This window comes from Passer domesticus, chromosome 2, assembly GCF_036417665.1.
Source record: "Passer domesticus isolate bPasDom1 chromosome 2, bPasDom1.hap1, whole genome shotgun sequence".
Lineage (NCBI taxonomy): Eukaryota > Metazoa > Chordata > Aves > Passeriformes > Passeridae > Passer > Passer domesticus.
In genome coordinates this window covers 14,710,622-14,723,547 of record NC_087475.1, presented here as the reverse complement: position 1 = coordinate 14,723,547, position 12,926 = coordinate 14,710,622, and the positions used below count along the sequence as shown (strand labels likewise).

At 40.8% G+C, this 12,926-nt stretch overlaps 1 protein-coding gene and 1 long non-coding RNA gene across 52 annotated transcripts in view; one reads left to right on the top strand and one right to left on the bottom strand.

Annotated features, from left to right (window-relative positions):
* Positions 1-12,926, bottom strand: part of LOC135293390 (collagen alpha-1(I) chain-like) — a 406,941-nt gene that overhangs the window by 241,924 nt on the left and 152,091 nt on the right. For 32 of the 50 annotated variants that reach the window (XR_010355523.1, XR_010355510.1, XR_010355487.1 and 29 more), the window contains 2 exons: positions 12,449-12,641; positions 11,567-11,671 (listed from right to left, as the gene is read on the bottom strand). The exons of the other annotated variants lie outside the window; for them this stretch is intronic. The gene's annotated coding sequence lies outside the window, so the exon portion shown is untranslated. The remainder of the gene's footprint in view (positions 1-11,566; positions 11,672-12,448; positions 12,642-12,926) is intronic. 50 annotated transcript variants of the gene reach the window in all.
* LOC135293394 (uncharacterized) overlaps positions 6,740-12,926 on the top strand; it is a 28,423-nt gene continuing 22,236 nt past the window's right edge. For both annotated transcript variants that reach the window (XR_010355527.1, XR_010355526.1), the window contains exon 1: positions 6,740-8,631. This is a non-coding gene — a long non-coding RNA (uncharacterized LOC135293394). The remainder of the gene's footprint in view (positions 8,632-12,926) is intronic.

Sequence of the window (12,926 nt, the reverse complement as noted above, 5' to 3'; positions counted from 1 at the left end):
CAGGGAGAGTGGAATAGAGACGTGATGACACAGAACTGAGCAGGTTCAACAGCCTGATCACCAGTTCTTCAGCTAGGTACGCAAATGTCAGATGCCAGAAGTGGATCAAAGTGCCCCAGGGTGCCGTGAGCTCTGTGTGGCACATTTGGAGCCATTAGAGTCTGTCCCTGCACTGTACTGCAACCACATGGAAGTCTGAGCAGAACAGAAGCCAAAATGCTGGAGTAGGAAATAAGGGAGAAGCACAATGGGACAAGTGTTTGGGAAGATACTCTGAACAAACCAAATCAATCAGAGGGGCTTGTGACTTGAGCCATCCTGCAAGAAATTAGGTTGAATGCAGCATCTCTGGCACACCCAGCCACACTTTGTAGTTCTGCTGTTTGTCTCACAGCCTCTCCCCACAGAAATGGTCTTTATAGGGTGAAAGAACATGGCTTCAAATACTGGTTGTCAGGGCCAGTTCCCACAGCTATGCATTATATGCAACATTTGAACCCTCCAATTACAACCCTGTTACATTAACCACAGCCCAAAATACTGTGAAACCCCCACACCAAATCCAAAAATACTGTTATCACTCACTCACGTATCTTTGATTGTGCTAAGTTTTTTTTCAATATATTAAAAAAAAAGAACACGAAGAACATTTAGTCTTTTTCATTTTTAAATTATAACTACGCCTCCTAATCAGGGACTGCAAAATAAAGTCATGTCATTGGACTTTGAGTTCACTTCTTCTTTTGCAACATAATGCAACACATTTTTAGTTTCTTCATCTTAAAGTCATAAAAGAAGCTGCTGTACCTCTGCTTACAAAAAACAGATTTATTTTATTCCCACCTTCAAGATACTTCCAGGTTTTTTCAAGCTGATTCTGAGCTAGTGTAGAAATTGTTATTGTTTTAATGTAATGGTTTAGCTCTTAAAAATCCAAAATATTTATTTGAAGGAAATAGAACAGTTTTACTTCTCTTTCTAATATCTGAATATTAAAAGTATTGCTGTATGCTTTAGTTCTCCCAGGTTCAAATCTCACTGAAAGTGTTTCTTATATTTTCCACTAATTTTTTATATTTATATATAAATCTCTCTAGCCAGATTACTCCCAGCTTCTAGTAGAAAGTAGCCATAAGTGAAGACTGGCAAGTGCTGTTCTCCTCAAAATCACTTTGACATGTTATTCCACCTGATGTACACATTTGCTACACAATTTTTGGTACTGACACAAGACTTCTACTTTTGTGAGCAGCTCTGTGATTGAAAGATTTAATGAGAATTGCTAAAGATGAAAGATGAAGCACTGAATTTCATGAAATTGTAAATCCTACCACAATTAATTTGAAGATGCACATTCCAAGCATGTGCCCAGATGCAAACCCATGTGATTAAAGGAGAAAGCATCAGTCTTCAGTGAAATCTACCTAGATTTTACATCACAGTCCTAATTTTGTTTAAACAAAACTTTAATGCTTAACTATAGAAAGGATGAGTTTGTTCTGTTTAAAATCAAATGTACACCCAAGGAAAGTTGAGGGAAATTACTGTCCTGTAGGGTTAGGCAGGAAGAGCATTGGTCACATCCTCAGTAATGCCTGGATATCTGTGAAAGTCACAAGAAATACTCAGAGTTTTTAGAAAGAAGAATCCCTGTACAGGTGTGCAGATTAACTTTATAATCTTGCAATGAGTTCCACTGATCTTTCAATTCATATGAACAGTAACTTCCAAAGAACGTTAGAAATAATGAAGTCATGATGAAGTACAATTAGGGAAAGTATGCCAAACCTCAGCCTGAGGTGGCTGGCAAGTTATAGAAACATTTTTACATGCTTAAACTAGCAGGAGAGTTGCATAATTGATTGGAAAATTACAGAGAAAATAAACTTTCATTTTCATGGAAAATGTAATTTTGTGCCCAGGGGGCTTCACTCAGAAAGTTCCTTTGGTGTTCAAGCACTCCACTCCAGACAATTCATGTCCAGGAGCAGGAGTACCACGCTGGTGCCCTGCCCAAGCTAGAAGTCTTGTCAGCTCATTAACTCGAGCTCTGCATCACATGAAAGCAGTCACTTGGCCTTCTGATCTGAGCAAGCCTTCCCAAAACAGTGGCACAGCCTTGTGTTCCCAATCCAGGTGTGCTTCCCTCACACCAAGCTGCCTCCTCTTCAGGTGGATCTGACTCGAGAAAACAGATGAGCCTTTTAAAGGATTTTCACATTCCCATGGATTCTAGAAAGACACAGCTTATTAGAGCTCATTTGGAGCATTTCCTCAAAGAGGAATCTTACTGTGCTTCAGTCCTGTTGTAATTCATCAATGTTGATTATTTTAAACTGGTGTCCACTGTATTTATTTGTTGACTTTTTCAATATTTACAGGATGTAATGATCCACTGATAGTTCATTAAGTAGTTCATTTATCTTGTTACAAACCAAACTAGAAAATCTCTAGGAAGCATGGCCAGCAAGCCAAGGGAGGTAATTCTCTCCCTCTTACTCCTTTTCCATGAGACCCCACATGGAGTACTGAATCCAGCTCTGAATCCCCACTGTACAGATGTGGACCTGTTAGAGAGGGTCCAGAAGAGGCCATGAAGATGATCATAGCCTCTCCTATGAACACAGGCTGAGAGGTGGGGTTGTTCATCCTGAAGAAGGCTCCAGGAGACCTTGCAGCAGTCTTCCAGTACCTACAGGAAAGGTGGAGAGGAACTTTTCACAAGGGCATGCAATGATATGATACAGGGGAATGACTTCAAGATGAAAGAGGTTTAGGTCAGATATTAAGAAGAAATTCATTACTGTGAAGGTGGTGAGGCACTGGAACAAGTTACCCAGAGCAACCTGGACTAGTGAAAGGTGTCCCTGCCCATAGTAGAGGAGTTGGAAGTAGATAATCTTTAAGGTCCGCTCCAACCCAGAACATTCAATGATTCTATGATCTCCAAACTGTTTTACAAGAGCTCATAGCCAGAGATTTATGACCTGCAGATCAGTATGCAGGATCAGCGTTTTCAGAATTCCTCCATTCCATATATTTCCAAGAGAAAATCAGATTTTTTAAAACCACAAGTGCAATCTAGGCACTGTACCTAGAGCCTGCAGGCTGTTTGGAGCACATATCCTGAACTGCCCCTGTGCTAGGTTGTCCCTGTGATTCCCTTTTCCCTGGCTCCTCTTCTTGCCACCCTCAGTTCGTGGCCAGAACAAGCAGGTCTTAGTCTCCTAAGGGAGACTGAATGATATTGCAACACAAACAAATATTAGCAGCAAGACTCTTGAAACTCTCTGAAAGGGAAACAAAGGAAGACTGTTCACACCATTACCCCTCTCTGTACTATCACACAGCGAACCTAAGTCTCTGTCCCTTACTTCTTCATCAGCCTCCAGGTTTTCTGGTACCAGTCCTTGGCAGGGTTGGGCCAGCAGCCACTCCTGGACATATTCTAACTAACCCCAATAGAATCAGCCACATTTTTCCAGCTTTACCCAGATATTACAAACAAGGACTGTAAGAGTGTTGGTGCAAGGGAATGCAGACATTTTAAGATTATAGTAATACATATATTCAGAACTTCAGAGTAATCATGTTCACATACTGATGAAGGTAATATATATGCTTTAGTTTGTCTAAAGAGGTTATAAGATTTTTCAAGGAAGAGCCAGAGATAATTAAAATGCTTTGAGATTAATGATTGCTTTTCTTTTATGGATTTTTACTGTTTTGTAAAGTTGAATGTGATAAAATAGCTTCAGAACACTGTATTGAAATGGAAAAAGAAAATACATTACTTCTTCAAGGGTCTCCCTTTTCCAGTAATTATTTGTTGAATTCAGCAGAAGTTAATTAGAGATTTCAGGACTTTTTTCCACGGAGAAAAAAAAAAAAGTATTTGTTTTAGATTTGTTTTAGGAAATAAAAAAAAAAAATTGCTCTAATACCAAATTTATTTAGAAAGGAAATTTCATACCTCTGTTTCTTAATGATTAGAGCACAATAACTAATAGTAACCATTCCTATATCAGCTGTTAGGGGAAAAATAATCAAAAAGACCCCATATATATTACTATTTGATCTTTTAAGATTCTTATTTCAGATATTTAAAACTGTATGCCACACACATGTATATTTTATCCCATGTAAAGCAGAAATTCTCACCTAGACCCAATTAAGAATTGCATCTGAGTGCACATGGTAATGTTGACTCAACACCACTTCCATCCCAGCTTGTACCTGGAAAGCCCAGGGGACACTGTGAGGCCAGCAGCCAACTGCAGAGTGCCAGGGATGGGTGCTTTTGCTATTCCTTGCTCCCACATGCTCAGAGATCACTGACACTTTGGAGGGTCGACATCAACAAGATTTAGCATCAAAATTTCAGGTTTTTTTTTCTTCCTTTTCTTCCCCAGAATGATTCTGCACTGTGATCTTATACAGACAGATATATGTCTTTGTGGTGTGGAGTTTGTTTGTGGAGTCCAGGAAACATTCACCTGGGCTTAATGTGGGAAAAGAGGACTAAAGAGCTCAGTTTTGTCATCCTCTGTCACACTGGTGTGTACTTAATTCTGCAAGTGCTTCAGCTGAGGCCAACAAATCTGTATGTACAGAGCAGAGCACTAATGAGGTTACATAAGATTAAATAATGGTGGCAGATTCAGGTCACACGAAAGGTAAAAATATCCATTATTTTCCAGAAATAAAAAAAAAATAGATATGATAACACAGGAAAAGACAATACATATTTGACAAAATTTGCAAGGAAGAGACAAGCCTTGTAGACAACTAAGAGGTAGCAAAGACTATTGATGCCACAAACTGGCTGGAAGCTCTCCATCTCAGTGGGAGCACTGAGACAACCAGAACAACCTGCCACAAAGTCACTACCTGAGGAAGTACCAACCTCATTGATTTCTTTGATTTAGAAATTATTCCAGTGCTATAGCCAGCCAGATAATCGTTTTACAAAAAGAATTATTAGTATCAGAACTTCTGCAGCTCTGAAATGTCCCTCAGCAAGCAAACAACTAACTCTTCCACCCACTCAGTACGCCCCCACTTGTGAATTGCAATTAGCATTGCAAATGTCTTTCCCTTTTCAGAACTATTGATTGTGCTATTAAATAGCAGCAGAGAGTTTAAATGCTTGGAAATCTGCTTTAGCTTCCATTCTTTGTTATCTATCTACCTACCAAACTATCTATCAATCTATCTATCTATCTATCTATCTGTCAGAAAAAAAATGCAATTCTCTACAGGTACTACTACCATGACACAACCATTGCACAACCTTCTATTTATGGGCAATATATATAATACTACAGTATGCCCAATCCCCTTTCAAAAGTTTTATTTAACACGGTCTGAATTTCTTCCCACTACTCCCATTGTACATCCCTGACCATACCCTAGACAAGCCTCTATGACTAGTTGAAAGAAACAGTATTAGGCCGGTTGATCTCCTGTGTGTGTCTCTATGTTTTTTCTGCTTAATACCTCACTTTATTTAAATCTGGATATATAGATATGTATAGATGTGTTTGTTATAAGGAGGCAGAAAGAAAGTGAGATGTTCAACATATAGTTGCTCTTACATGCAGACATTGCTTTGAAGGGTGAACACAAGGCTGTATTATGACTGACAGGAGTTCAGGAAGTTGCAATTGTGGGCAGTGAGCAAAACACCACATTGGTACAAGTGTTCCTAATACACCTTGTGCAACACTGGTATAAACCCAGCAATTTACCACACACTGCAAGATGATTGCAAACATCCTCTATAATCCTGAGTAGGCCTAGTGTTGGAGCTGAGAGGTGAAGCAGAAAGACTGAGAAGTACTAGGACTCTGAGGAAGAGATTGAGCTGCAGCCTCACTCTACTGTGCCTATGCCCCACATCACAACCTCCTCAATTAAGAAAAAGAAAGTAAAGTAGTAAATACCTGGGAAAAAAAACCCTGAAAATACAGAAGGGAAAACCCTCTCCCTTTTGAGAGGAATGGAGGGTCCTGTTTGCTGACTAGACCCAATCTGATACTCATTTCATCTTTGAAAGGTCATGGGAATCAGGAGAGGTGCATGAGAACTGGAAGTAGCAAAAGTCACCCCAGTCTTCCAAAGGAGAAAGAAGGAGAACTCGGGGAGTTACCATCCAGTCAGGTCAGCCTCAGCTCAGTCCCTGGAATGGTGATGGAGCAGAGAGGAAAGTGGTTATCTCAACTTAAACAGGGTTTTCAACACTCTCTCACACAATATCCTAATGGACAAACTCAGGAAGTGCGGACTGGATGAGTGGACAGTGAGGTGGATTGACAGCTGGCTGGATGGCTGATCCCAGAGGACCATGATCTGTGGCCCAAGGTGTAGTTGGAGGCCTGTCACTGGTGGTGCCCCCCAAGGTTAAATACTGGGTCCAGTATTATTTAACTTATTCATCAGTGACTTGGGGCAGAGGCCTCCTCAGCAAGTTCACTGAACACAGAGCTGGCAGGAGTGGCCGATAGCCCCAGGGCTGGGCAGCCCTTCAGGAGGGCCTGGACAGGCTGGAGAGATGGGCAGAGGAATGGTCTGGAACTCAGAAAAGGCAAATGCAGGGTCCTGCACTGGGGAAGGACAAGCCCAGGCCCCAGCTCAGGCTGGGGTGACCTGCTGGAAAGCAGCTCTGCAGAGAAGGGCCTGGGGGTCCTGGTAGACAATGAGCTGTCCATGAGCCAGCAGTGCCCTGGGGCCAGGAGGGCCAGTGGGATCCTGGGGTGCATGAGGAACAGCACTGCCAGCAGGTCAGGGAGGGGATCCTGCCCCTCCACCCAGCCCAGTGAGGTGTGTCTGGAGGGCTGTGTCTTGCCTCAGGACAAGAGAGACACAGAGCTCCTGAAGTGGGTCCAGCAGAGAGCAATAAAGACAATTAAGGGGCTGGAGCACCTCTCTCATGAGACTGAGGGAGCTGGGCCTGTTCAGCCCTGACAAGAGGCAACTAAGTGGGGACCACATCAGAGTCTGTATTTGAAGGGGGAGTGTCAAGAGGAGCCAGGCTCTTCCCAGGGTTGCCAAGCTTAGGACAAGAGGCAACAGGCAGACACTGATGCACAACAGGTTCCACCTGAATATGTGGAAGAGTTTCTTCCCTGTGCAGTGACCGAGCACTGCACAGATTACCCAGAGAGGTCATAGAGTCTCCCTCACTTGGAGATGTCCAAGAACCATCTGGACAGAATCCTGTGCCATGTGCTCTGGGATGGCCCTGCTTGAGCAGGGAGGTGGGACCAGATGACCTTCCATTCTTTCCCATTCTGTGATTCTGTGAGATTGCTGTACCACCACTAAAAGATTCATGAGCTCTGTGGCCAGAAAGGGAGGAGAGAGAAAACTGCAATTTTAACAACTTCTGACACTAGAGAATGAGCAGGGTATGGAAAATCAACACATCAGAAGGGCATTGTTTATTTCAGTCACAGACAAACTCCAACAAGGCTTCATTTGCATTTGCACAAACAGCAAAGTGTGCTACAGTAAGCTTTTCTAAGTTGATTAGCTGGAGGAGGGAAAGCAGACTTTCCCAGCTTTGAAGATTCATTTGTAAGCAGGGGAGGGATGCGATGAGCGATCCTATGAGGCGATCCAGAGGAGGGGCATCTGTGATGCTCCACAGGACTCTGCCTTGGGAGAGCCCACTGGGCTAATCCTCAGCTGCAGCTACCAAGGCAGCTTTTCCTGAACTGCCTTGGGAAGAGATGAGTTTTTGACACAAGTTTACCATGCTTAATTTGATGCTTTCATAGAAGCAGCTCCATCTCCGTAATCAAGAGCTTTTCTCTTTCCTTTCCGGTTCTGATTTTAAGCTTGTCTAGCCACAGTATTTTGACAAATTCAGTGTGCATCAGCATTAGGGATGTAATACACTCAAGTGATGTTGCAGGCAGACCATATGCAAACTGAGACAAGTCTGGGAATCCATGGGGTCATGGTGAAATGCTAGGAACAAAGGAAAAAAACTTTGTAGGGAGGGATTATTCACTGGTTTCTGACACAGAGTTTCAAGCTGAGAGAATCAGCTGCTTTGAAAAAATCTCACATCATCACACGTGTCTCTTCTGATAAAACATTAGGTAACCCTGTGTTCCAGGGGTAAAGTACTCAGCTTGCTTATTGACTGCACAGTGGTAAATTCTTCATTAAAGCAGGTTTCTGGCTGTATCTCAGAAACTGAATGCTCATTTAAGTAAATAGTGACCTGAAACCATTGCTACTGAGCAGTCAGACCTTATATGGGAAAGTCTGTGCAAGTCATCAGATAGATTGCAATAAGGTATCTCAGAGGTGAAAGATAAAAACCCAACTACAGTTGACTTGGCAAAAAGTGTTCTCACAGGAACATCTTGCTCCACAAACACTGCCATTCTTAGAAACAGGCCAGCTTTAGACATGGTTTCTAAGATTCAGGGGAGTCTAGGGACTAGACAAACATCCCTTCTTCAAAACAAGAATTTAAATTATTCGCTGAAATGACATGGACCAACCAACCCAGGCCAGAAGAGTGGAATGCCCCAGGAAAACTGCCATGCTTACAGTTGGTCTCCATGACAAGAAGGGCAGCTTGAACTTGTGGCTCCTGTATGCCAACAAACTTTGGTAAGTAATTAGCGCAAGACCATTAGTTTCTTAATTGGTTAGCTGTTTCTTCCTTCCTATTTCTGCAAATGAAAGGGTAAATTTTCTTGTGATAGGAAATTCAGCTATAATGTTATATCCTAAGGAGAGTAGTTTCAAAGTGTTTGTTTTTCTCTTGAGACCTGATGAGGCAGAATCTAATTGTTTTTATCTCTGTGAGCTCAGGAACTCAATGACCTTTTTATCTATGTACACGAAAGTAAGGCCATTCACCATGCTGGTGGTCCCAGACCATTGCATCTCTAATCTGTAACTTTTTGTTGGAACTCTATTTCACTGCTCTAGTTCCAGCACCTAGGTGAGCCTCACATTTCAATCAAGGTAATTTCCAGCTAGTGATAATTTTTATCCCCCTACTTTTACACTGATTTATAGAAATTGTGATGAAAGATTAGGAAAAAAAAAATCTGTCATTGTTCAATTACTTCCTTTTTTATAGTAAGCTGGTTACATTAAACAAAAAAGATATTAAACTGCCACACTGACATCGAACAGCAAGCTGAATTAGATTTGCTTTTTGAAAAAAGAGTCAGCAGAAATTAATTTATATTTCCTTAAATGTTGCATATGTGCAAATATTCTTAGTGTTCAGTAACAGGCAGTTCAGTAAACCTACAGCAAGCTATAAAACTTCAGCAGAATCTGAGTGGTAATATCACAGAAAAAGCAGTTAAGGGTGCAAAATATGCTTGGACAGAAATCACCATTTCCCTGTACAATTACATAGTTTATTACCACTGATTTTTCATGCAATTAGTAAATTAGATCAGGATGTTCTAAGTTTATTTTTTTCTGCGATCTGCAAAATATTAAAAGAAATAAAATAACAAATCCAGACATTTATATTGAAGTGCCTATGGGGCAAGTTGCCATATTTCAGGCTTACTAAGGACTTTATTGCCAAATCCCAAATTATAGGACTCTGACATAAAATGAATCCTTTTAGTGCAGCTGTGTTTATTTTAGTACAGAGTATGCCTACGTTTGTGCTTTAGTTCAGATCATGAACGTGCTTTTGAAGGCAGATTGTGCAGTTGCTGCCACTTAGAATGCTTTGATTCATATGATGGAAAAGCCTCAGAGGATACTTTTACAATTAACCAGATTCTTTTCAAATTAAATCAAACTAGAGGATGGGATTGAGGAATACATTTACTGTCCTCCAGCTGCTATGACTATTTTGTCCTTTGCACCAGAGCAGAGCTAGTTTGAAGTAAAACTCATCTAAAATGGGAAAAAAATTGTTCTCAACACTGGCTGGATCTCTTCCTATGACACTGAACTTCTTGCATGTGTAGGTGCAGCCTGCAGAGACTTACAGTAAGCACTGAAAATTCCTTTCCATTCCTCATAAGGAAAAAAATCCCAGCCCCAGTGAACAGTGGGTTTCCCAGGCAAGTGCTTTTGAGCCCCTGATGTACAAGTGAGATCATAAATTATTTAACTACTAAACCACAGAGAAATTTAATGTGATCTTTCCCAAATAGCAATTAACCTAATATTATCCTACAAAAACACCAAAGACATTTCAAACCAGGCTGGTGTATGTCATTAGAATAACATTACTTATCATATCATATTCACTGGCTTGCATGAAAACCCCCAGAAACAAATATCTCCCTTTTGTCTTTATTTCACGTTGTAAGGTCACTGGCTTAGGGACCACAGCATTGGTGATACAAGAGTGGAAATCCCCTTTCTGTTCATGACTTGGGCTTGCTGCTGTTTATAAATTCAGCAACATCACCTCCCTGTGCATGCTCTTCACAATAGCTAAGCATATTTGTCCACGCATTTGGCAATTAGGGATTTCCATCTGTAGTTAAGTTATGCACTCTTACTGAAGTGCTTCTCAAGGACAGTCAGTCTCAGTAATCCAAAACCTCCTACAACAGATAATGGCATTAACTTCAATGTTGAGTACCTAGATTTGTAAAAATATTTTAAATTTAAATTTAAAATCAAACCATAAAAGTCGTACAGGACATTTTAAGTCAAGCATAAGCTCTGCTTCTATGACCTTAGACTTATCTATATAATTTGGTGATTTTATTTATTTTTCTTGAGGATAATAAATAACAGGAGTTACAGCTAGTTTCCATGCAGCCAGATAATGATTAGTGCTCCCAAGGACAGAGTTCAAGGGAATGTCACCCGTTAACCCCATATCCCCTCAGGGAAGTTTAGTTGTTAACATGGTCTCAAACAAGTGCAAAGTGGTATGTAGCACATACAAATTTCATGGTTATGTAATTATGCAAATGACACTTGCATGAACTATGTCATCCATAAGAGAAAAAATACCACTAAGCCTTGTGGAAAAGATTTTCCTGCTTTTAGAGGCACTAAATTTAGATGTCTAATTTAAGCACCAAGGCAGCCATTATCTGATTCTGTTTATGATCAAAGAAGGGAATAATTGCACCTGTCTCTGCTGAGGAACAACATAATTTTCATAGTGGGTGGAAGCCAGTGATACGCTGGGAGGGATTAGGAAATAGATGAGCTGGATGGCAAAGCCTTTGATTCTGAATGGAAACAGATGGAGACCCTGGCACATCAGGGCCAGGGGTTTTCTACCAGCCAGGACTTTGAGGACATGCTGTGTAGATCATATTCAAGTCCTTGCCCACACACAGCAGATCCACTTTTATACCTTGCCAACAGACGTGTTTCACAGGCTTTTCTGGATTTGATACAAGGATAGAACCAGTCTTGAATTTCCTGAGTTCCCATTGGCTACATTTTTATAAGGCTGTGACCTGTTACTCAATTTTGACATTGCAAATGTACATTTCACTTTGGTTTGATATGTGTGTGGCATAGCAAGCTTTGAGAGGATGACACTGGAGTGCTCTGGCAAAGCCCACCACACCAATACAATCCTCTGTGGTACCTGTAAAGCAGCAGGGTGCATTCCACTTCAATGCCAGGACCAGCCTGGGAGTTGGTAATCCTCTGTAAGAGGCATCTTTCACCAGGCAGCGGCAGAGGACTGATCCTAGGAAGTTGTAGGAAAGTGGAAATGGTAAAATGGAATGTCTGAACACGGAAGGTCCTCCCAGGAGTTCTTAAGAATAACAGAGCTGAGGCAGGACTTCTGCCTGCCTGTCATTTAAGTTAAATCATAGCTATTCCCTGACAACACAAGATCAATTTGCAATGCTTTGGAGATTCAGTGTGTATTTGCTTTGCTTGCTTTCTCTTTATTTGGAGAATATAAATGAGGATAGGAAAAAAGACAAAATTTTCAGAGAAAATCTTGTTCCCAAGGCAGAAAGAAAGCAACTGGAATAAAAAAGCCTTTTCTAGGTAAGGGATAAGGTGGTACTACAGAGCCATGAACAAAGCAGCACTATGTAAACCAAACTTAACAGAGTCTGATGGGCCAGTCAGGTGTATAAACATACAGACATCAGAAATCTGCTTACACAGAAACAGAAATGATGGCATTGAAAAACTTTTAAGAGAAGACATTATTGCTGAAAGGCAGGTACAGAGTTTAATTCAGTCTGAGAAAACTCCCTGCACTTTTGGTTTTCCAATGAAGGAACCTGCTGGTGGCAAAGCAAGAATTATTTCAAGCCTAGACATGTAGATGCAGGGAGCAGAAGAAGTTGCTTATGAGAGGTAGGTGAAATTGCCAAAGAACATTAGGACTGGTTGGGAATTAAGGCTAAAATAAGTAGCTGTGGGGCAACTAAACAATCACATCCCATGAGGAGAACTGGTCACACTCGTCTTACAGAAAAGACTCATATATTGAGGAATTACTTACCTTTTTTTGAAAGTGCAAAATGTTTACACAGCAACAGAAGCTCCCAAGATGTACATTATCTACAGCACGAGTGGAAATCTTAGACCACTTTATCACTACACTGCAAGAGAACTTGGTATATTCTGTGCAGAGAGACTTCATGATGAATACTTAACATCTTTTGAAAGATGCAGTGTCAAAACCACTAGAACTTCTAGAAAAAAAAGAAGAGAGGTTCATGAATATGTCTGTTAAACGTTCTAATTCTGCTAAGTGGATAAAGTATATGGAGAGCCTTATATATACAGAGAAACCATAACAAATGCAAAGCCAGCTTTCAGTAGTAGAGGGGAAAAAAGTACATCTCAGTGAGGGACTAGGAAAAAAGGCAAGAGAAAATTATTTAAGACTTATCCACAGAGCACAAGAAGAAACTAAATTAGAAAGATCTGTGCATCTAAACTCCAAAACTCAAAACCTTTTGCTATTCTGAAGATGG